General features: G+C 38.4%; 1 long non-coding RNA gene across 1 annotated transcript; it reads right to left on the bottom strand.

Moving 5' to 3' along the window:
• Positions 1–12,712: 12,712 nt before the first annotated feature.
• On the bottom strand, positions 12,713–26,118 carry LOC132346260 (uncharacterized). Its single transcript, XR_009496035.1, has 3 exons — positions 26,042–26,118; positions 13,860–14,064; positions 12,713–12,983 (listed from the first exon to the last, which is right to left on the bottom strand). It is a non-coding gene; the product is annotated as an uncharacterized lncRNA (long non-coding RNA).
• Between the last annotated feature and the right edge of the window lie 211 nt (positions 26,119–26,329).

Below are 26,329 nucleotides of genomic sequence, written 5' to 3'. Positions count from 1 at the left end.
TAGGGGAGGAAAAAATATTTTTCCTCTATCCATCTCTGGTGGGGCCCTATAAATGCAACTGGAAAAGAACAGATTAACAAGAGGAAAACAAACAGAAATTTATTAATGTGCATCCTGCACACCAAAGGGAACACCCAATGATGAGTGACCCAATGGGCTGGTTAGAACTGGGGCCTATAAACTGTCTTAGGGTTTTGGGCTTCTGGGAGAGGAGTGGGCAAGTTATAAGAAGGTAACCTAGAGAAGTATAGTAAACAAGCATTGTTTAGTAAGGTTTGTTATACAGATTTATGTTTTCTGTATTGATAAGAGTTGTTAAGAGCCTTTTACCTACACCTGCTTGTTCCCCATGGCCATTATCTCAAAACAATCCATATGCCAAAGAGGTATAACTTAGAGGGACCTCTTCTGGTATCCTTCATCCATCACTTGCCCCATCTGCATTATTTACGATGCATTCAGTTACAAGTTAAAGACAGTTGAGCTCAGACTGCCTTAAACACCAAAAGGAAATAAATAGTTCGTCTTTATAAAATGGTTTAATATTAGATTTAATCCAGCGACTCAACTTGGTCATCAAGGACACAGTTTCATTTCTCCACTGTGTTTCTAATGGATTAGCACCTATTTTGGGATTGTTTTCCCCATCAACACATGAAAGCCTACAAAAGAAGAAAGAATCTTAGTCTCAGAATTCTCAGCAAAGCTCCTATTGGGCCATTTAATTGGTCCAGAGCAACTTTCTGATTTCACACTAATTAAAGCAGCTTAGTTTATGTGCCTGTCCCTTAAGCAATTTTTATGGGCAGGAAACTCAGTACACTGATGGACTTAATTGAGGTCATAGCCTCTAGTCCTGAACAATCCCAGCCCAACATGCAGCTTCAATGAAAAACATAGATGGAGACTGGGGATAGATGGTTCCCTTACATTTTAACTGTTTATTCTTGCCAAAAGAAAGGGGAGTAGTTGCTGGAGAAAAAAATAACCGTCAGTGACTTTGAGAGTCACTGGTTTAGAAACTATGGACATATATATAGAGAAAATGTAAGTATATGTCAAATTTGTGTGTATATGTGTGTATTTGTGCATGTTTTAAGCAAAAGTGGTAGAAAACTTGAAGGGATAGCTTTTTATCAAAAGAAATACAGAGCCTAGGGAATTGCTGCCATAGACTGGAATGGGTATAGCCTTTGAAATAGAATCATGGACATTTTTAGTGTCACAGAATTTTAGGATTGAACACAAGAAAACTAGAAGACTCCAGTTTTAAAAATCCACCCTCTTATATTGAGCTGAATTCTTCCTTCTTTAAAATTTCACCAAACTTTCTTTTCCCTGGTATTGCCATTTGAAACTACTTCTAATAAGAAATTCTTTTATATGACAGTCCCTCAAACATTTGAGGTTGGTTGTAGATAATGACCTGGAGAAGGCAATGGCACCCCACTCCAGTACTCTTTCCTGGAGAATTCCATGGATGGAGGAGCCTGGAAGGCTGCAGTCCATGGGGTCTCTGAGGGTCGGACACAACTGAGCGACTTCACTTTCACTTTTCACTTTCATTCATTGGAGGAGGAAATGGCAACCCACTCCAGTGTTCTTGCCTGGAGAATCCCAGGGATGGGGGAGCCTGGTGGGCTGCCGTCTATGGGGTCGCACAGAGTCGGACACGACTGAAGTGACTTAGCAGTGACTTAGCAGTAGATAATGACCAGAGTGATACTACTCTGATATAAGTACTGGAGTAGTGTTTTAAAGTTTTCCAAGTTTTGTTATGTTTAGTATCTTATCTACATATTAAAAAACCTGTATGGAATTAGAAAAGTTAGTCAGACTAGGAATTTCCTTGGCAGCAAGTGATAGATGCCAATTTCAAGGACGATGTAAAAAAACAGAAGCACACTGCCAAGTGATTCCAAGGAAAAGTTGAACAACAAAGAAACTAGTAATGTAGAGCTGAACTCAAAATGACTCAAGAGCAAAACAACATGACTTTCTATTTCTTAACTGTCAATCTCTCTGTTTATCAGCTTCTTTCCTATTGTAGGCTGCCTTTCTTTGGAAGTGACTATCATCAGTGGCAGTTTTTAGCTGTCATCTCCCAGCTTTGGCTATTGAAGACCATCTGACCTATCTCTCTCTCTCTCTCTCTCTGGCTCACACATTCCATGAAGGGCCTCGTGGATTAAACGGGATCAGGTTTCTGAACCTGCTACAACCAAATATAATTAGAGGTTTGTTGAAGGAGGCAGTCAAGAGGGTGTGACTTCTGGCTGACACCTGAGCTGAACTCTGGGAATGGGAAGCTCATTAACTCCTCCCCTGACTTTGGAATGTGCATCCTGTGCATCACCCATCATTCCCACACTAGGAACTGTTTCAAGGACACAGCCTTGAGAGAACAAAATATTGAGACCATCTGAACTGAATAGGTGACTAAACCTAGCTAAGGCCTCTGTATAAACTCTTTAAGATACCAGCAGATGGGTGCAGAAATCTACTCTTCTTGCCACCTCTCAAGACAAGTCATGTGAGTAAGTTTACTTGCTTACTGAAATTGCCATCTACCATTCTGAAGTCCTCTGCCTCTTTCTTCAGTCTATCCCTGCCCTCTTTATATGGAGGCCAGTTTCAGATTTTACTGGGGAAATTTCAGAGACTGAGAAACAGGGATTGGTGAGCCAAAAGGAGACCAAAGCAAAGGGTCTTGGGAATATTAAAATCAAACACAAATGTAGACCAGAACTGAAAATTCACTGAGCAGACAAAACTAGTATGTCATACAAGTAGTTTTAAGTTAGCTTATTTTGCAAGAAAAGAAAGGTTAACTTGACTTAGTCACTTCTTGCTTGTGTCTCTGAAAATCATAAGCAGAACTTAAAACATTCCCTAAAATTGATATGTGGTAACCACTAACTAGTTCCTGTTTGTTTAAGAAAATGTTAATATTATAAACAATCTCTATACAGAATAAACACTTACTGCCTTCACGCTATATAAGATGCTTTATGACAATTTATCTCTGAGCCTCACTCCATGGCTCGGTTTGAGTGTCCAGCTAGAAGCTGAAGTCCAGTTAGAGAGCTGGAAAAAGAGCTGGGGTTAAAGGAGATGCAGGTATCCAGTGCTTTGCTTGCTTCAGGGCTGGCAGACAAAGTGGTATAGCAGGATACAAACGGAACATTTTAGTGTGCATTTTGCAAAACTAGGAGGGTACAAACTGCTGAGGAGTAAGGTCCAGATGTTTGTGACAAAGCCTGGTTGGGACATTATGTGGAATCTCTGAGAAAGTGAGGAGAGTAAAGAGGAGGATATTGTGATTGACAGTGAAAGGTGACAAGCACTCTAATACCTGATCTGAGTCTAACGCCAGCCATCACGGCAGCCCCCAGTTCAGGAAATGTTCACGATGAGAGAATATACTCTGAGCTTATTGATACAGTGGCCAAGTTCCAGCAAAGGGCCAGGGAAAGTAACCAAGCATGGTTAGTGCAGCTGTGGATACAAAGGGTGATGGCATTTCTCTGACCAGGCAGGAGGCAGAGGGAATGAGAAATATCAACCCACACTCCCTGCCCTCCAGAAGTGCCTGCGTGGCACTCAGGGGTTCAGGGTATTCACTACTCACTACCCTATAGATTGGACTATTCTATTCTATAGAGAAGCTTGGCCCTGGGCATGTGGGACCCTGGAAGTCTGCAGAAGAGGTACAAAGAATTCTTAGGGAGTTGGGAATGAGACAGGCAACCTATGATCATCTTTAAAGGCCCAGAGTAGCCACACTCACTGCAGGAATGGAGGATGATATACTCCAATTCGTCCCCAGCACCTGGCATGGAAAGCTGGTCTCCCTCCTGAGCGTCTTCTTGACTTGTCCCAGTTTTGGGACAAGATATTATGCTGGACAATCCATTACTGATCTGGGGGAAACTGACAAATCTTGGGAATGGGTATGGGTTGTGGGAAAGGTCCGAGAGAGAGATAGCTCAAAAAGCCAAAAGGCTACCACAGTCAGTTGTAAAATGTCTGCTAACAGGAACCCAGAAGCAAATGTGGTTTGACATTGGTGCCAGGGCCCCCCTTGAAAAGACAGACCCATAACCCATGATGGTGTTGGTCAGCCTGTGCAAAGCCTTAAAACCTGGACAGCAGTTTAGACCTCCCACCTGTCCTACCATCCCTAATGCCCTGCCTGTTCCAGAACAGGCCTCAGGAACACAGTCCTATTTGGGTGGGTGCCTCCAATGCCTAGGGTAGGCCGCAAGCCTAGACTGCCTCTACGTGATGACCTTTGGTGGTGGTAGGAGACTTTCTGCTGGGCTCATTATTCACTGCTCCAGCAATGCACACAACACTCCAGGAAGAGCCTTTCAGGAAGGAAGAGCATATCATGGGAAGAGCTTCGTTTCTTATCAAGAACTGAGTCAAGAAGATGCTCTGTCCACCACTCCAGCACTAGGAGCTGTTTCAGAGACATCGCTTCAAGACAGTAAGGTGTTGAGATCAGGACTGAATAGATGACAAACCCAGCTAAGGGTTCTGTTTCAACTTTTCAGATTCTGGCAGGTGGGCACAGAAATCTACTCTTTTTGCCACTGCCCAAGAGCAGCCTCACAAGTTCCCTTGCTTGTTAAAACTGCCACCTACTAATCTGGCATGGTCTTCCCCTTTCCTCAGCCCTCTCCCTGCCCTTTATGTATGGGGAGCAATTGCAGATATCATCCAGAAAATTCCTAAGGTTGCACACAAGCAAGGTTGATCATAATTCCCATGTAAATACTGGATGGTTTTCCAAGAAAGGCTGTTGGGAAGATAGGCACACTATTTTCTACTACATTATTCTAGTGTTAACAGATGAGGAAACAGACTTACAGATGTCAGCCAATTTATACAAGACTGTTTCTTCAGCAATTGGCAGATCAAGAACTTCAGCCTTTTGACTTCCCATCTTTTTGATCTTTTCCCAGCATTTTCTCTATTCTAACCTGCATTGCTCCAGTTTAGCTAACTATCTGGATATAACCTTTCAATTACACTCTTCCATAAGTGTTCAATTTCTGCATATTTTTGTATTCAGAATTTAGCAACATTTTATTACAGAGTAAAGGAAACCAAGGAAAAAATACTCAAAATATTCCCCTTAAAGGTATTATTATAATGTTATTATTCAGTTAAGTCACATGAGTCATCTGAGACATCTCTGCAATAATCTAAAACCTCTTATATTTTTCACCCAAAAAGATCTGTGAGGTGGGACTTGCTAATCTTCTGTTAAAAAGATAAATCTCTTTGATATTTCATGTTTTAAGTTTGACCCACTTTTTCTTCTACTTTCTCAAAATTTCTGAGAACCTTATTCTGTCAATCATTACATGTCAATAACGTTTTCCTGAACACAGATGTCTGAATATGTGATCTGATGAATCTTTATGCTGCTTCTAGGTATGTAATTCTGTCTAGCTATCCACATTTTAAGTTTCCTGTGTAAAACTCAAGTGCTTCTAAAAAGATCCTCTTAACTTCTACCTCTGATTCTACTCTTTGTAGAAGAAGAGATTCCACTGAAATACATGAGGCAGGACAGTGGAGTTTTGACTGTTTTTTGACTCCCCTTGGTTCCTAACAAAAGCATACACAAGCTGGTTTGGTGAAAATGAGAAATCATTAATGTACATAATGTTGCAGGGCAGGACTGACTCAGGCATGATTGAATCTATGTGCTCAAGTGATACCTCACCACATCTCTTCACCTGCTCTGTATCTGTGAACTGACTTAACCTTCAGGCAGGTGTTCTCCATGTTGTAGGACTTTAGGAGCCCCTAGTGGAAATCATCTGCATTTTTCAACATCCAAAATTAAAAGAAAATCCATGCTCATCTAAAAAGAATTTATAGAGCAAATCCCAAGGTTTTGTGTTGAAAACAAGGTCTATTGTCTAGTGCCTATGTGGCACTGAGCTGTAAGGATCTTGTGAAAAGGTACCCAGCTTGTGATGAGAGCTGAACTCAGGCCAGGACTTCACCTCTATACCTCATTTCAGCTTAATATGCACAGTCTAGATCAAAATATTTTACAGGAGCTATAAAAATTCTCAGTCTTTGTGTTTCTTGGCTGATACGTGTATGTATCCCTCCTAAAACTCATTTACACTTATAATCATAAATGAAAGAAAATCTTATCCTTGTTCATTTGGATGCTTTTACATTTCTATGGTCACAGAGTTCTTTGTGTTGAGGTCTACTAATTTCAATGTACTATTCTACTTATTGTCTATAAATAATAATAAAGACTCACATTTTATTAGAAGATATATCTTGCTTTTGTCATATTTTAAAAGAAGTCTATATACTCAGTTAATATTTACATAAATAAGAATTAAAAACCTAGCTACTTGATTTGGCTCTAAAATGATCTACCTTCAAAATACAACTGCAAAAGATATTATTTTACCAAAAGAACAAAAAGTGTTAGTTAAGATTTAATGGCTTCAAGTGTTCATATTCACCTTGAACAAGCTGAAGTAAAATGTAAACTTAAGGACTGGCTTCTTGGCTGATTGAGAAGATAAGAAAATAGCTCAACCTCACAAATAACTGGAATCAGGGGCTTAATACCTTCAGAGCTCTCTTTCCCATTCAGGCTTCACCAATCCAAAGTGACAGTGAATGCCTCTAATTCACCTACTTTATATCTATCTATCATATGTTTATCTGTCTATCTATCTATCCATCCACCCTTTCATAAATAACAGCATCAGTCAGTAGAGAGAGATTTATTTCCCTTTTTCTAGTTTTATAATCTTTAGGGGAAGACTCTTATTAGTTCACCTTGGATCAGAGACCAATCCTAGTGACCTAAATTTGGAATCTGAAAAGAACTTGGTCCCAACTTTTGTCAGATGCTTATGTCAATTGGAGCACATGCCCAGTCATCAGTAGCCAGTATTACTTGAAACTAAGTATTTTCTTATAGTTAGTATATATATGGGGAGGAGCTACCTTTCAGAAAGGGATCTACAATATCCAGCACACTAAGCAATGGATTTTCCCATAGCCAGTGATATTAAGATACTAATTCAAGTCCTCATTGAAAATTTAATGTATGTATCTAGCTGTAACTGGATTTTACATTTCAGCATTCTTGCTAATAATATTATATGCAAACTAAATTTGTCTTTTTCAATGTCACTTGCATATATGTTAATTATGAACGCTCTAATTTTTTCCTGTTCGTCCCATGACAACTCTTGAATATAGTTGGCATTAACAACAAATATTTTTAACTTGACTAAAGGAATAACAGTGATTATAGAATATAAAAGACAGGACAAGAAACATGCTTTGGAAATTTGTTCTGTTGGATACTTGTTTTATAGAGGGCATGGCAATTGTACACATATTTTATATGTTATGTTTCTCAAAGAACTTTAAAAAAATATTCTATGAGATTTATAAAATTCCTAAAATAAAAGCTGTAACTAATCTTTATAATTATAAATAGTTGATTTTAGAAGCCACTTGCAATCTTTACTAGATAAAACTTTTCCAGAACATCTCATACACCAAAAAGACACTGCTAGAATATACCATCTTGATACAATTAGGTTATACCAAAGAAGAGGATTAAATTTCAAAACATTTTTTTTCTTTTTTCATGCATTGTTCCATAAGAGCAAAAATGCCTCTGAGTAGCTTATTAACAGAAAATCATTTTAATAGGTGGATTAGAGAGAATTGGTAAAAAACTGAATTCAGGCCAGTTGTAAAAATTTACTAAAGATTGCCATCTAGAGGCCTAAAGGGGTATATTTTGGAGAATATTTTCAGATAGATTTTCTAGATTCTAAAATCTTGATCTTTATATGTTTAATATATTCAATAAAATGAAGACAAGTAAAGGGAGAACATTTCATTTATTACTAAGTCTGCACAGGATTATTTTAAATAAATAAATTTTTAATTTTAAATAAAAACAAGTTTGCTTCTATTTTTACTTATACAATAATTTTGGTAGTTATATTTTAAGAACTCTTTTTTGGCAAGTCTGAAAATGTATTCACACTATATGAGAGAAGGAAAACATTTACGTGTACAAATATGTATATACAAATAATGTATATAGTTATTAAAATTTTCTTGACTGTTAAGGCCAACTGTCTTTGGGTTATTTGTATTCCTGGTGAGCACAGCTGTTTGATGGATGGAACAAGAAAGTTGTTCATGTTAAATAATTACATGAGTTTGGAGAGCAACATTTCCTGATAATAAAAGAAAAAGACATCATTCTAAAAACTAGGTCTAGTACCTTATCATTATGCGGCTGTATATAAACAATGTGAATTTGGGGTACTTTTAGAAATGATTGTAATGCATATCATTGCTCCAATAGATTGCACAGTGGAGGCATTTATCAAGATTGCAGGTGTGTTTTCATGAATGTTTTACAATTAGCTTATCAATGTTAAAACAAAGGATAATGAGCTTTAAAATGTGGGTTATGGGGCCACAATAGAACCTACTTCTAATGAAAACTTTCCAATCCACTGAACTGAAGGTTAGAAAATTCCAGTTCTCACTGTGTCACAGGGTGCTGGTTTTGGCAATAAAAGAGACGGGAATGTTATGGTTGCTGCCATGATTAATGCTTTATTTTGTCAAGAAGAGGTGGTGAGCATTCTACATGATACAGACAAATATGTTCAATTTTAAACAGCACTAGAAAACACTGAAAATGCTATCTTGAATAAAAAATAAATATTTTGAGATACTATACCAATATTAAACCACTGCATGTTTTAAAATAATTTTATTTGTTTTTTATATTTTGGCTATGCTGGGTCTTCATTGCCACTGTGGGCGTTTCTCTAGTTGGGCACTTGGGGGCTACTCTCTAGCTGCAGTGCATGGGCTTCTCATTGCGACGGCTTCTCTTCAGGTTCTAGGGCATGCAGTCGTCAGTAATTGCAGCTTCTGGGCTCTAGAGCACAGGCTCAATTGTTGTGGCCCATGGACTTAGCTGCTCTGAAGAACATGGGATCCTCCCTAAACAGGGATTGAACCCGTATCTCCTGCATTGGTAGTAACTCTTTACCTCTGAGCCACCAGGGAAGTCCCTAAACCATTGCATTTTTCCCCCCATTTTAAGAGACCCTCTAGTTTAAGATGTAGCATCAACATTTGGGGTGGTGTATCACTTCACTAAATGTACACATTTATATCTGCTTTCATGATGTTGAGATGTATTCCACTGTCAGACTTCCTAAGTAGGGAGAAAGTATTTCTTAAAAGTGAGAAATTGCTGTAATAAAAATGGCTTTATCTAGTAGAGGTAATATGCACCTCTGTAATTAAGTATCTCATGTTATAATTACTTGGTGTCCTTACACTGATCTCCAGGAAGAGTATCTAAATGTTACATTATATTTTCAGCATTTGTCTTTTAAAATAGTACAGTTCCTGTGAAATGTAGTGCATTATGTTGATGAAATATCCATGACAATTTACCAGCAGAAGGTTATGCCTGCAGCAGTGAGGTTCATCTGCATCGTTCCAGAGAACTTGAAATCGACTTAAACACAGTAATAAGATTGAACAGACATCTCAATCTCTCTGCTCATCAGTGTTTGGGGACTACATGAACTATGGCTACCTGAGGCTGACTGATTACTGTGCCTCATCCACAGTGCAGAAGTGATAGCGAACATTTTACATTGACAGTCCCAAGATCTGATCCTGAAGAAAGCTGGCTTGGGGTGCTGCCTGAAGGAAGACACTTTTTGAACTCAAAACAACTTCACACTATGATCAAGCATGCCGTTTATCACAGCGGAGCTCCTGTTTGCTGATGAGTTAATAAGCATAATGTCATTTGAAATCTTCCTGACCACAGTAGCACATCTTACAAACCACTGGGTTTGTAATATTGTGTGTGTGCACACGCGTGCATGCCATATACATGTGTTTGTTAATCATGCCTTGCTGCTTTGTCTTCAAAATTCAAACTGTTGCCTTGTCAAAGCAAGGTAATTCATTTTCGTTTAGAAAGGGAAACCACTAATGCAAGTCTCAAAGAACCCACTGGTCAAAGCACGAGATGTAAGAGACACGGGTTCAATCAGGGAAGATCCCCTGGAGGAGGGCACAGCAACCCACTCCAGTATTCTTCCCTGGAGAATCCCCATGGTCAGAGGAGCCTGGGGGGCTACAGGCCATGGGATGAATCACAAAGAGTCAAACACGACTGAAGCAACTTAGCATGCATGCATGCATGTCCCCCTCCACCCCCCAAAATCCAAGTCTTATACATGTAGGTGCTCATGAGTCTCATATATTTAAATCTTTTAAAGATTTTCTTCACCTGGCATAATGGTTACTCTTATGGCTGTAGTATTAGACCACTTACGTTCATACCCCAGCTTCTGCCTGGCTCTGTAACTTTGGGCAATTCACTTAAAACCTTTTTGTGATGATGCAAATAGGGATATTAATTGTACATACCTTTTTAGTATTATTGTGAGAAAAGAATGAAGCAGAGTAAGAGGTCAATCAGTATTCACTATTAGTATGATATTATATTTAATCACTAGCCAATAGCCTTGAAAACTACCAGTGTAGTTTATTTCCCTGGGTCAACAAAAATCTTGATTACTCTTTCTGACAAGAGACTCTTAGGTAAAAATCAACACCTGGATTTTACAAGAAGTTATTAAGTATAAGAGGCAAGCTGCGTTTAGATTTGACAGTGTTCCATAGTAATTTTAAAAATGCTTGATTTTCTAAAGAACTAAATATACACTTGAGTAAAGGACATAGTGTTGATGAAAACGTGAAAGGCAGCGTGGTGTTGTAACAGTGGGCGTTGACGTCATACCTGAGTTACAGTTACTGGTCTGTCACTTGGTCAACATCTGTAGGTCTCACACCCCTCATCTCTAACTTAGAATAGCATAGTATCATTGCCTTCATTAGGGTTGTGATGAGGCTTAGCTGATAAATAATGAAATCTTTTAAATAAGAGCTAATAAGTGAGTTTTTTTGTTTGTTTGTTTTTTAATAGGGAGAAAGGGCAGCATGGTAGGAGGTGGGAATATTGCCACCTATGTTAACGATTTGGATCCTGTTTTTCTCCCTCTATATGTGTACAATCTCTTCCCTATTGCTTTCCTTATTTACCTTTTTCTTTCACTAAATTCTCCTCTTGCTCCACGTTTATGTTTCTTCTTTCCTTCCCCTCTTTTCCTGCTGTTTTTCCACTAAACCCCAAGTAGCATTTCAATGAGAGTATTTTTCTAAGTTTGCAAAAAGCGATTCATGTTTAAAATTGCTCATGAAGTAGTGTATAAAATGGCTAGCATGTATTGTTTTGAATAAAGGGAAATGAATATATACAGAGAGAAATACATATATATCTGTATAGGGCCAGATAGTAAATATTGTAGACTTTGTAGGCTGTGTGGTTGCTGCTGCAATTGTTCACCTCTGCTTTGCAGTATGAACTCAGTCATAGACAATATATAAACAAACTTGCAAGGCTATGTTTCAATAAAACATTACTTATAGACACTGAAATTAGGATTTTATATAATTTTCACATACCACAAAATAGCATTCTTTTAATTTTTCCCAACTGCTTAAAAATGTATATCATATTTAGACCATGAGTTGTAACTGTATAAGTCATATTTAGACCACAGGGTGACAGAGAAGATTTGGTCCACAGCTCCTAGTTTGCAGACCCTTGATAAGCTATGGGATTTATGCTGATGTTAAGGAGTTATACATTCAACTAAAATTAGAATAGGGTTTCCCCAGTGGCTCAATGATAGAGAATCCACCTGCCAAGCAGGAGACATGGGTTAGATCCTGGGGTTGGGAAGAGCCCCTGGAGAAGGAAATAGCAACCCACTCCAGTATTCTTGCCTGGGAAATCCCATGGAGAGAGGAGCCTGGAGGGCTACAGATCATGCAGTTGCAAAAGAGTTGGACATGACTTAGCAATGAAACAGCAGTAGCAGCAGCAGCCGCAGGTATCAGATGAGTGACAACAGGTTATGGAAGATTTAGAATCAGTTCAGTTCAGTCACTCAGTCGTGTCTGACTCCTTGCGATCCCATGAATTGCAGCATGCCAGGCTGCAATTCCCTGTCCATTACCAACTCCTGGAGTTCACCCAAACTCATGTCCATTGAGTCGGTGATGCCATCCAGCCATCTCATCCTCTGTTGTCCCCTTCTCCTCCTGCCCCCAATCCCTCTCAGCATCAGGGTCTTTTCCAATGAGTCAACTCTTCACATGAGGTGGCCAAAGCATTGGAGTTTCAGCCTCAACATCAGTCCTTCCAATGAACACCCAGGACTGGTCTCCTTTAGGATGGACTGGTTGGATCTCCTTGCAGTCCAAGGGACTCTCAAGAGTCTTCTCCTACACCACAGTTCAAAAGCATCAATTCTTCAGCACTCAGCTTTCTTCATAGTCCAACTCTCACATCCATACATGACCACTGGAAAAACCCATAGCCTTGACTAGATGGACCTTTGTTGGCAAAGTAATATCTCTGCTTTTTAATATGCTATCTAGGTTGGTCATAACTTTTCTTCCAAGGAATAAGCGTCTTTTAATTTCGTGGCTGCAATCACCATCTGCAGTGATTTTTGGAGCCCAAAAAAATAATAGCATTTAGATAAATAATGTTGTCAATAGATTTCTTTATTCTTAAGCAAGTGACTTCAGTGATAAAAACCATATTTGAGGGAAATTCGTATGGGAGTGATGTGCAGTGTGGACAGCAAAAGGAAACATGAGTTAAAGTGAATTTTTGTCCAGGTGTCAGTTACAGAGGTCCTTGACTCGGTGGGTGGCTTTGACAATTGTGAAGAAGATGAAAAAGGACGAATCAACATAACTTGATGAACAATTGGATTTAAGGGTAAAATGGAGGAGATTGCTAAATAAGATGGCAATTTAATTATTAAAGTCAGCATCTAGGATAAAATAAGAAAGTGAAAAAGTCACAGAGAAGTCATAATTTGAATTATGTATATTTTCTAGACTGAAGACTGAGTACCATAGGACTTCTAGCTTTTCCAAAGAGACTCACAAGAAAAAAAACCTGTTGGTTTTTCTTTTTTGGAAGTAGTTTAATCTGTTATTATTATAGTTTTTATGTTGTAATCAGAAAGTCTGCTAATTAGTATAGGCTGAACAGGACCATTAAAAGGCCTGCATGTGAGTGAGTAAAGTAAGAAAAGGCTCTCATAAAAATCCCACAGGCAACGACTAAACTCATTGTAGTTTAATAAAGCATAGGGTATGTGCACACATTTGTTTTTCTTTGTTCTATTAGTTTGTAATGGAAGAAAAATGGCTTTTTTCAGATCCAATTTTCTGGACATTTTTACAACATAACATTCAAGGATGTGCATTCCAAGTAAAAATATTTATCCATACCCTAAATCACTGAGAATTAACTCAATATTTTCAATAGAAAACTCAATTTTCAAACTATCATATCTCGTTTCTTTCCAGGGACATGCTATCCAACTCATGGCTCCCTTATGTGGACTTTTTATCCATCAAGTGGGAGAAGTGCTGTGCTTCTAAGAAGAAAGCATAGAATAGGACCTGAGGGCTATGAAGTTCTAACTTCTTATACTTCCCAATAAAAATGGCTCTTTTAAATAAAGTACTCCCCTAAGCACAGACTGAGTTTAAATAACACATTTGGTGATTTCCCAGAAGTTGAGTGGTACTATGTGACAAGTTAAATATATTAGTTTCTACAGGGTGGTTGACAAATGTGCGCGTGTGAAGTTAGTTTTGGTCCCTGTGAGTTGTCTTTTTGTACTTTGAATGATTACCTTTCATTTCCGTTTTTAAACTGAGACGCAAAAACATTTTTTCCTGTTTCAAAGCAGCAAAGTGCTATCTAAGCAGTTAGCATGCAACACCTTTATGCCATATCCTGTGTCTTTGGAATTGTAGTCTGTAGCCAGCACAGCAAAAAGCCTTCTATCACGTGCAGATGAGGTTGGTAGTAGATCAGTTAATTGAAAAAGTTGAATACTGTGAAGAATCACAAAATAACCTGTTATATGCATGCATTCAAGCTTTTCTTTTAACCTAAAAACTACAATGAATGTAAAAATATTACTTAGAGTATTACATAGAGTCGTGTCCAACTCTATGTGACCCCATGGACTGGGGCCTGCCAGGCTCCTCTGTCTGTGGAATTCTCCAGGCAAGAATATTGGAGCGGGTTGCCATTCCCTTCTCCAGGGGATCTTCCTGATCCAGGGATTAAATCTGGGTCTCTTGCATTGCAGGCAGACTCTTCACCATCTGAGCTACCAGGAAAGCAAAAAACCTACAGTACTGTTTATTAACTTTTAAAAAATATACAGCGAAGTTATTTTTTGCTTTTTTTCCCTAAAGGATGGGCCCAATGTTTCATCTTTCCAGCATAAATCATACAGATAATAGATCCTGTATGAAAGTCAGTTTTGTTTTCTTTTTTAAGTGGGCAAGAACTTAAAGACCATTGTGAAATAACTAATGTTGGTAGAGAAGCCTTTAAGATGTTTAAGGTTTTTCCCTTTAATTATTTAAAGTTGTGTCTCCTAAACTAATTCAGCCCTATTGGTAACCTAGTTTTATTGAGTCTTAAAAAGAATTCAAGTTAGAAACATCATCAAAGACACATTTCATAACCATATAATCAGTTTAAGCAATATTTAATTGACTTATATAATTATAATCATAAGCATAACTTACATAAACATGTTTGGGAACAAATCCAAATTTTACTCTTGATAAAAACAAAGCAAAAACATGAAAACCTTTTACTAGTGGAAGGAAAAGTATTAGAGAATATAATAGAGATCTTATTTTTGAACGTTCAGTGTACTATGAACATTAGCTATGCTATATCATAGGACAAATAGTGCAGGTTAATACAGAGAGACATTTAAGTGGTATACATACATGGCATATGTATATTGGATTTTAAAAGTTGCTCTATTAATTTTTTTTTGACAAATTTTGATGTATCTAGAAAGCACTGGGTGGAGAAGGCAATGGCAAGCCACTCCAGTACTCTTGCCTGGAAAATCCCATGGATGGAGCCTGGTAGGCTGCAGTCCATGGGTCGCTACGAGTCGGACGCGACTGAGCGACTTCACTTTCGCTTTTCACTTTCACGCAATGGAGAAGAAAATGGCAACCCACTCCAGTGTTCTTGCCTGAGAATCCCAGGGACGGGGGAGCCTGTTGGGCTGCCGTCTATGGGGTCGCACAGAGTCGGACACGACTGATGCGACTTAGCAGCAGCAGCAGCAGCAGAAAGCACTGGGAGGTTTTCAGCTCTTGAGAGTCAGCATGCATGCTAAGTTGCTTCAGTCATATCTGACTCTGTGCGACCCTATGGATTCTAGCTCACCAGATTCCTCTGTCCATAGGATTCTCCAGGCAAGAATACCGGAGTGGATTGTCATGCCCTTTTCCAGGGGATCTTCCTGACCCAGAGATTGAACCCGTGACTCTTAGGTCTCCTGCATTGGCAGGCAGGTTCTTTACCACTAGCACCACCTGGGAAAAAATCTATTTCATGGTTGGATGACCAGTACCTACCACAGTACCTGATGTATAGTAAGCATTCAACTATTGCTTGAATAGATAAATGAGTGGATGGTTGATTGAATATCTACTATAAAGAAGAAAAGGATAAACAATGATTTCCACATGGCTTCATAAGACATGAATTTAGATTATTAAATTAATTCTACTGTGAAAATATACTAACTTTCATATTATATATATTATGGGAAATGTTTTCTTTGCTTATTTATATGATATAGAAAAAAGTCGACCCTCAGTATGAGCTTATTTTGTCTTAAACTAGCTCAGCTAACAATATTCTTCAATTTGTAATTTGACTTTCAATCTTAACAAAATTGAAATAAATTTAAAGGTTAAGAGTGATAATCTAAATATTTAATTACAAACTGAATCAGGCAGTCATCTATTTTCATTTCTTCAACTTTTTACACTCCTTTCCTCACAACCTATACACAATTTCTAAAATGCAAAACATTCAGGCTAAATTACCTCTGGGCAGTCTGATTCTTCTACTGTATTTTATAAGTGTATCTATTTTCCCTCATAAAAATAGAACTACTGATTCTGAAATAGCATTCAGGCTTCTTATTTCTGCCTCAAGACTGATTTCCCACTGTAGTTTAATTGTGATAGTCAGTGTAAAATTTCTAACTCTCAGAAATTTTAATAATGGTAGGCTTTAAAAAATTCATATTATAAAGTCCTAAGTACAAAATCTTCATCTAATGCACTCCTAAAATGATGTTGCTATGTGCAAATCACAGTAGTATATTGGAATTGCTTTGAATAAACACTTTCTTTTCACTCATAAAACTATTGATATATCATATAACTTTTATAGACTCTGTTCTCTGATAAGATGTTCATGCATGTGAGTGTACCCAGGATGGGAAGAAAAATTCCTTCTGATAAAATGACTTCCATTCTGCCTCCAAATAATTTTTGCTGGTATCCAGTGAACACAGAAATCATAACTCTAATAGCTCTTTCTCAGTTTTTCTTGATCTCTCTCCTTTCTTTTCGGCTATTTTGTTCTCCTTGGAATCCTCTAACAATAAGTTCACCCAGCCCTCTTCTAATTTTTTTCAATTTTCTGTATTTTCATGTTCTTTCTGTCTGCCAAATTGTTGCAGGGAAGCCCCTAGTTGTCCCTCAGTCTTCTTTATTAGGGTACTCTTCATCTTTTTTTTTTTTTTTAAATACACAGTTACCACAATGCAGACACCTCTCAAATATTTTTCTACTGTCCTGGCTATCTGTTTAATTCTTGTCCTGTGTATGCAAAAATTGGACAGAACCTTCACTTGGCTATTCAGTCGTCATCAAACTAAAATCACCGTGAGTCTCTTCTTCTCAAATAACTTAAACCACCTCCTTATTCAGGGGCTCCACATTTTTGTGGAGGGGTGTGGTTCCCACACAGCACTAAGCAATTCTCCAGACACTAGCTGGTGTCAGCTCAGTTCGACACTATCTACAAGTTAGCATTAGATCTCTCAGACTGAGGCTTCAATCCCTCAGGACTGCACCCCTTCTCTCCCCACTTCAGATGCCACTCAAAAGCCAAGCTGCTTCTAACCATAGTTTCTCATGACCCCCTCTCTCCTTCTATTAATCTGCTAAAGCAGCTCACAGAACTCAGAGAAACATTTTGATTACAAGATTACCAGTCCATTATAAAAAGATATAACTCAGAAACAGCCAGAAAAGAGACGTGTAGGAAACGGTATAGGGAAGAGGCAAAGAGCTTCTATACTCTTTGACTGCGCCATTCTCTCAGGTCTCCACGTGTTCACCAACACATAAGTTCTCTGACCCTTCTTTCTTTCTTTTTTTTTTTAATGGAGGCTTCATTACATAGGCATGAGTGTTGAAATCATTTTCCAGTCTTCCCGTCCCCAGAAGTTGGAGGTGTGAAGGACTGAAAATTCCAAGCTTCAAGTTGTTACATGGTTAGTTCTGTTGTTACGTGGTTGGTTCAACCTGCTTCCACCCCTACGTGGGGTCCAAAAGTCATCTCATTAACATAAAAAAAATACCTTTTCTTTTTCCTCGCTTAGAAAATCCCAAGGATTTTAGTACCCAGAAATGGGGATGAAGACCAAATATGTATTTCTTATTATACATCATATATCATAGCTTCTCATTGTCCCTCTTTCTCCACATTTTAGAATGAATATTTTTAGTGACTATTATGTTCCAGGTACCACATAAGAGCCTACAGAACTAAATCTTGATTCTAGATGTTCCTCATCTAGGGAGTCTCTTAACTTACTAGTGCAAAATAAAAGATGTTATGGAAGAAGAACAATTAAGAAGATGTGAGAAGGGATAAACAGTTGCTTTAAATATTGCATGACACTTTGGACAAAGAGTGGGATTTTTTCAGATAAAGAAAGGACAGATCATATCTTCTATTTTCATTATCTGAACATTTGTTTGTGCTATTCTCTCTGCGCATAACTTTCTTCCCCTTTTGTTATATTTGTCAAAACCCCACTCAACTTTAGGACCTTTGATTGACTTTCTTGTTCAAAAAACATCTGGTCCCATTACTTCATGCAAATAGATGAGGGGAAAAGTGAAAACAGTGGCAGATTTTATTTTCTAGATTTCCAAAATCACTGTGAATGGTGAGCAGCCATAAAATTAAAAGACCCTTGCTCTTTCAAAGAAAACTATGACAAACCTAGACAGTGTATTGAAAAGCAGAGACATCATTTTGCCCTCAAAGGTCTAAATTATCAAAGCTATGGGTTTTCCAATAGTCATGTATGGATGTGAGAGCTGGACCTTAAAGAAGGCCGAGTGCTGAAGAACAGATACTTTTGAATTGTGGTGCTGGAGAAGACTCTCAAGAGTCCTGTGGACAGCAAGGATATCAAACAATCCAATCTTAAGGAGATCAACCCCGAATATTCACTGGGGGACTGATGCTGAAGCTGAAGCTCCAATACTTTGGCCACCTTATGGGAAGAACTGATTCATTGAAGAAGACCCTGATGCTGGGGAAGATTGAGGGCAGGAGGAGAAGGTGGTGACAGAGAATGACCTGGTTGGATGGTATCATCAACTCAATGGACATGAGTTTGACCAAACTCCAGGAGATAGTGAAGGACAGGGAAGCCTGACATGCTGCAGTCCATGGAGTTGCAAAGACTTAGACATGACTGAGCAACTGAACAGCAACAGCGATTTGTTTTCAGTTGATTGTAAATGTGAGTGTTGAATGTGTGTGTCAGTTGTAAGCTCTATCTTATTAACTCTAATATTTCTTGCTAGTACTTGCATTATATTTAACACATAGTAGATGTCCAAAATATACTGCTAAATCAATGACTAATTGTATGAGAAAATAAGCTATTTAAGAAAGCAAAAATGCAGTTCACATTCTGAATTTCAAATTGTGCATGCTTTTTCTGCTGTTTTCACCTATGAAATTGGGAGTTGATATTGGGATCTTAGTCGTGAAGTGTAATGTAAGTACTCTGGAGCCTTGTAGTTAGAAACAATCATTCTTTTTTCATGTGGAGACATTCACAACAAATGTTACGACCTACTATCCTAATATCTTTTTAGTTATAAAGAAGCAGAAGTTTAATCACAAATGGAAATTCAATTATAGTGAATAATAGTTATCTGGATCTTCTGTTTCTTTTAATCTTTCTGTTACAGTTTTTTTTAAACTCTAACACTTGCTTCATAGTCTGAACTAAGGAAAAGTTGATTTTTGCTGATTTAGTCATTGAAATATTTGTTGAGTGCTGGCAATGTGCTAGCCACTTTACATATATTTCTTCACTTAATTTTTATAGCCACCTAATGAATTATTTACAGGCTCCCCTGGTGGGTCAGTAGTGAAGGATCTACATGCAATGTAGGAAACATGGGTTCAATCCCTGGGTCAGGAAGATACCCTAGAGTAGCAAACAGCAACCCACTCCAGTATTCTTGTCTGGAAAATCCCATGGACAGAGGAGCCTGGCAGTATATAGTCCATGCGGTGGCAAAAGATTCGGAATGACTTAGCAAAAATAACAGCAAGGAATTATTCACTCATTTTTATGGATGGAGCTACGAATCAGAGTGATAAAGAATGAATGTTTTCTTTTAGACGTTAATATCCATACTAGTTTGGATATTTCAGAGATGATGTTTGTCAATTATACCTCAACAAAGCTGAGGAAAAAAATATGAATGCTCTTCTGTTCCATACGATAGTCTCTTGATTGTGACTTTGATTAGCATGGTGTAAAACTAACCAGTAAACACTTGAGAGTGAAAAAAACTAACCAGTGGTTTGGACTGTATAATGGAAATAATGAATTGGGAATCCTTTTCATCCGCTTCTTTTCACTGAGTTAATTTGTGGTTTTCATTTTACATAAACACATTCACTGAAGAGCTACTCAGACTTGGCAGTCACTCGTGCCCTGACATGCCTTAGCACAACGGCTTGAAAAATACATTTTTTAACTTCCTTTTTTTCTCTTCCTTTTGTCTTCTCAGAGTATTATATACCTAAGTGACAGGAGTCTTGCAAATATTTAGAAAGATAACCCTCTGCCTGTGTTAGGTACAACAGAAGGTTTCATACATCAACTATGAGCTCCCTTCTTTACCTGTCTGGTGCCAGGGAGGACAGTACCCCAGATGGGCTCACTATGCTATGGCTGATTGGTGTAGATGACGTTGTTATTGGTGATCTTGTCATTGGTTTATAGATGTCACAGAGGATACTGCTCCCAAAGTGGGATTTATGCAGCAGGGCTCAGAATCATTATATGTTATTACTCATTTGCAAAATGATGGACACTCTGCTAAGATTCAAAACAGTTTCTGGAAAGCATTTTGAAAGAAATAAACATTTTTACCATTTTCTACAAAATTTCCACTTTAAAAAAATAGATGGATAAGCACCATTTTACAAATAATTCTTGATATTTTGAATGTTTTTAATGGTTACCTCTCAAAATCCTAGTCAACTCTTCCTTTACCAGAAAACAGAATCTGTAAAACATGTCCATAATGCTCTTACTGAAAAACCCAGAACAGTGATTGTCCCTGATTTCATATGAAACCACATGGTTTTTATTTTTCTCTTCTCACTGAATTGATCAAATTGGGGCTAACTTACTTGCTTGGTTATTACATGTGGAAAACTTACATAACATGACGACTCTGAGTCATTGTAGGCTTCTCAGGGAATTTAATGAACGTGTGCTTTATGGATCTGATGCCAGTTTTGCAGCTTCCCTCACACTGAACAAGACTGTAGTCGGCCCTTGCTGACACTGTCTCTCTGAAAGGTATTGGTTCAGCGTTAGAGATGGTCTGCTGGAAAAGGACTTCCAATTAGGGGCTAACCCAGACAGGGTGAGTAACCATACTGTGCACACTGTCTTCTCCCAAACCTCGAATATTACCCTCCAGTCATGATTCTCTTTACTTAGAGAAAAGGGAAATAAATTAATATCATTGACTTTGAAGGGTAGCCATGCCACAGACGCCTTTCCCTGCCTTTGTACTATGTTAGATGTGGGGATATGTTTTGCAGGCACATTTTATCCATAAGAAACACCTGAAATTCAAAGATTATTTTGCATTTGCTTGACAAAGGAAGCATCCTCCTACCCCGGCGTGTGCATTTCTGAGTAACTAACAATCACTTTTCCATGACAGCTTTTCCTCCTCAAATACATTCTCTGTTAAAACCTTGCTTTATACCACCTTTGCATGGCTCTGCATATGAAATACTAAAACATCATCAGTTTTAATGAAATAGTCAACCTACCACTTGAAGAATTTATATTTATGGCCCACAGACTAGCTACCCTCCAACATGAGCTAGGTGATGCATTTCTAGGAACTTCAAATTAATCCTTTTCATTACAGAAGTAGGTACCCATGAAAATGAATAGAAGTAGCTGATCTCATTAAAGGCTGAATTGAAACCAATTCTTATGGTGGCAGTAGCTACAACCTGTGATAATTTCCCTAGCTGCTATATAAGTTAAGTCCTGTAATTACTTTTTAAAAAATTCTAAATAGCATAATTTTAGGTTACATTGTATTTTTTATGTGTATATTTGTATGTATGTTGGAGAACAGGGTATAGAGTTGTATTTAAATAAGCTTGAATTTTAATTGGCTTGGCTTGGTTTTTACATTCACAGGGCTTTATGGATGTCTTTCCACAGACACAACTTTTTTGTTCTAATTCTTTTGATTCTCATTCTCATTTTGAGAGACTGATCCTTAGATTATGACTCTCGTTACAAATGCATACAATGCTAGAGGGCTATTTTTACGCTCACAGACTCAAATCATTCTGGGATTTTAATTTCTCTTCTATAGTTCAAAACAAATTTTTAAATTTAAAAAGATGAAGACGTTTGTCCTTGCCCTAGGGTCCTGATTCAAGGTTTAGACAGAAGGTTAAATATCAAAACTTTACTATAAATCAAGTGCATGCATTTCTGAATAAAGGTCTGGCATCATCTGCACAGGGCATTGATTCCTCTAGCTAGAGGGCTGGAGAGTCTGTTTACAAAAGAATATACAATTTAGACAGAACAAATGCCCTTCTATCAAATAGAAGAGAAGAGCCATGTTCATTTGTCATTACACGCACACCATTTCCTTTTTGGTGAGTTAATGCCCTTCCTTAAAAGGAGATTAGTCCTTTAAAGTAAAGAAATTGGAGCTGGCAGGCAGCACCAGGAGTAGACACAGACTCGAAATTCTTTAAAAGCCTGAGTGCAGACCCATTCAGAATCTCTTAAAAACATTGCCAGAGAATCCTGGTATATCCACATTCGCCCACCAGGATTATTTCAGAGTCATGACTATATATCTTTTCACAGTAAGAATACACATGCAAACAGACATCAGTTCTCAACAGACAAACTGGAATCCCTGTAGTTAATGCAGCAAGAAAGTATGCACAGCAACATCAGGGAAAGATACTAATCCTAAAACATGACAGGAAGGATCATACCTTGGTTTCACTAATGTCTGTCCTCCACAAGCAGATGGCCCCAGTTTCTTAAATAATTTACCCTCAAAATTAGATGCAATGGGTAATTATTTTGGTAGAGAATATAAATTCAGGCTTTGATTCCTTTCATAGATGAGGCTCATACTATGAACACAATGATAATAATAGACTGAGGAACATTTAAATATTTATGCAGATTCTACTTCAATTTATATTTGGAAACTTTGCAATGCTGGTAGAAAGAATATTTCTCTTCTCACTGTGTACCGTAATCTCTAGGACTTTAAAAGAGAATATTTTAGCACAGAAAAGCAACGGAGAAGCCTTGTGACCTCTAAGCTTTGAATAAAGACAATTCTATTAAAGTTTCATTTGTAAGTCACACTCAGGGGATTGGCTGAGAATAATAACATGCACCATAAATAAACTGCAGATTGTTCCAGGTGATATAATGCAATAAAATATATGTAATATTGATACCTATTAAAGATATTTTAATATATCTTAATAGCTTTGAAGCCACTTATAAAACTTGCACCTATTTTTTAGCTGCTCAATTGTGTACTGACTGTGACTCCATGGACTGTAGCCCACTAGGCTCCTCTGTTCATGGGATTCTCCAGGCATGAATACAGGAGAGAGTTGCCATTTCCTTTTTATGGTGCATCTATTTAGGATCTTCAGTAATGGCATTGCAATATTAGGGATAAAAATTAATTTTCAAGTTATTTGGCTATTTAAATTTTGGACAAAAGTTTGATCAGTCAGTTCAGTTCAGTTTCTCAGTTGTGTGCAACTCTTTGTGACCCCATGGACTGCCCCACACCAGGCCTCCCTGTCCATCACCAACTCCCAGAGCTTATTCAAACTCATGTCCACTGAGTCGGTGATGCCATCCAACCATCTCATTTTCTGTCATCCCCCTCTTCTCCAACCTTCAATCTTTCCCAGCATCAGGGTCTTTTCTAATGAGTCAGTTCTTCACATCAGATGGCCAATGTATTGGAGTTTCAGCTTCAGCTTCAGTCTTTCCAATGAATATTCAGGACTGATTTGCTTTAGGATGGACTGGTTGGATCTCCTTGCAGTCCAAGGGACTCTCAAGAGTCTGAAGCTTCCATATGCCTCTTACCCTTCTCCATCAGAGGGCAGACAGACTGAAAATCACAATCACGGGAAATGAACCAATCTGATCACATGGACCACAGTTTTGTCTAACTCAGTGAAACTATGAGGTATGCTGTGTGGGGCCACCTAAGATGGACGGGTCATGGTGGAGAGTTCTGATGAAATGTGGTCCACTGGAAAAGGGAATGGCAAACCACTTCAGCATTCTTGCCTTGAGAACCCCATAAACAGTATGAAAAGGCAGAAGCTTAATAGTTAGTATGCTGCTGCTGCTGCTGCTAAGTCACTTCAGTTGTGTCTGATTCTGTGAGACCCCATAGATGGCAGCCCATCAGGCTCCCCTGTTCCTGGGATTCTCCAGTCAAGAACACTGGAGTGGATTGCCATTTCTTTCTCCAATGCATGAAGTGAAAAGTGAAAGTGAAGTCGTTCAGTTGTGTCCAACTCTTCTTGACCCCATGGACTGCAGCCCACCAGGCTCCTCCAGCCATGGGATTTTCCTAGGCAAGAGAACTGGAGTGGGGTGCCATTGCCTTCTCCGATAGTTAGTATAATTTCTTTAATATCAACCAAGATTTGTTTTAGATTTTTTTCAGTGAATTATTTTTAGGCATATTATTCCAATAATAATATTACTGCCCTGAATTTTAGATACAATAATTTTGATAGAAACAAAAAAAGAGTATAAAGTCTATGAAGGTATATTCTTGAAAATGGAAAAACAAAGAAAGCGAAGAAATCTGAAAGGATGTCATGTATTATGGAAAAAAAAAAGCACTTTCTTATATTTGGTTCAAATTCTGGCTTTAAACTAGCTGAGTGATTTAGAGCATATAACTTTAAATGTCCTAGTTTATTTATCCATAAAACATAGTTCATATTGCATTTCCTTGTTGCATGGGTTAAAGGAGCTACATGAGAAAGCTTGGAATATAGTCCTTATGATATGTTCTTGGGGCTTCCCAGGTGGCACTCGAGGTAAAGAACTTGCTTGCCAATGCAGTAGACATAAAAGTTTCAGGGTTGATCCCTGGGTGGGGAAAATCCCCTGGAGAAGAGAACAGCTACTCACTCCAGTATTCTTGTCTGGGGAATCCCATGGACAGAGGAGCCTGGTGGGCTATGGTCCACAGGGTCACAAAAGAGTTGGACACAACTGAAGTGACTTAGCATGGACACATGCAGGATATGTTCCTACTCCTGCTACCATTTTAGGTAAGGTCAGGTTGCAAAAATTGCCCTCATTCCAGGTTACTTTAGAAGGCCTTGGAAGAGAAATTTCTCCATTCCTCAGTTCTTGAGTTTTCCTCCCAGGCAGATATACCAACCAGTAGGTTAGGCAGAACTCCATGGCCTACAACCTTATGGTTTATTGCAGACACTGGTGTGACCAGAATAAGTAGGCAAAGCAAGTACTGTGCTGCACCTTGGAGCTGAGGTGAACTTGCAGATGCACTTTAGCCTTCCTATATGGCTCATCTGGTAAATAACCCACCTGCGATTCAGGAGACCCCAGTTCGATTCCTGGGTCAGGAAGATCTGCGGCAGAAGGTATATGCTACCCACTCCAGTATTCTTAGGTTTCCCTGGAGGGTCAGCGGGTAAAGAATCTGCCTGCAATGCGGGAGACCTGGGTTCAGTCTCTGGGTTGGGAAGACCGCCCCCCCCGGAGGAGGGAAAAGCTACTCACTCAAGTATTTTGGCCTGGAGAATTCCATGAACTCTATAGTCCATGGGGTCGCAAATAGTCGGACACGTCTGAGCGACTTTCACATACTTAACTCAAATTCTTTTCTTCATGACTTATCCGTTTTGCCTGCAACACAAATGCCTACTAACCTTGATTCAAAACCTAGCCCCTGCATGTGTGCATGTGCGTGCTTAGTTCTAAACAGAGCTCATGGGATTCGGCCTGTACATAATACTTAATTTCTAAGCACCGTTATAATAGCAAAATCACACAGATGGTCGCTACTACCAGGTAAAAGGTGGTGGATTCTGCACTGGGCAAGTCTTACTGAAAACAATACCCAACATGTTTCATCTTTTGCATTATTTATGGTTTTCTCCATTTGTAAGGATTCAATAAATTCGTAGTAAAAATCGTTGTATAGATAATGTAGCCATGATTCAAGCATCCAGTACTTAGCCTTAAGTTGGTCAAGCAAAAACAAACACTAGCCACTAAAAAGATGTGTCAAAATGAATTAAATTGATTACGTTTCAAACTCCACAAGAAGATAAAAGCTCATTGTAATATTACTTGTTTATCCACGTCCAACAAACCCAATATCAAACCTGAATATCTTAGTCTCCTTAAAAAAATGCCGTCCCCACACTTCCAGTCTCTAGTGTAACTCTTCCTCAGTCTTTCCCATAATAATGCATCACAATAACATAAAGATCTACTTGGAATTTCAGAATGCTCCTCATTGTTTGGGGAAAAGGAAGAAACTTAGCAGGTAGAGCAAGAAGTATTTTAGTGGGAAGGCTGGAACTACTGTTGTTATTTTTATTTTGGTTTTTGAATCTTCAGGTACCAAAGGACGGAGAATACAGTGGGAGAACAAAGAAGTATGTTGGACA

Source organism: Bos taurus, chromosome 1 (assembly GCF_002263795.3).
Source record: "Bos taurus isolate L1 Dominette 01449 registration number 42190680 breed Hereford chromosome 1, ARS-UCD2.0, whole genome shotgun sequence".
NCBI classification, from domain to species: Eukaryota; Metazoa; Chordata; class Mammalia; order Artiodactyla; family Bovidae; genus Bos; species Bos taurus.
The sequence above is the reverse complement of the archived record's forward strand: the minus strand, read 5'-3'. Positions and strand labels throughout refer to the sequence as shown.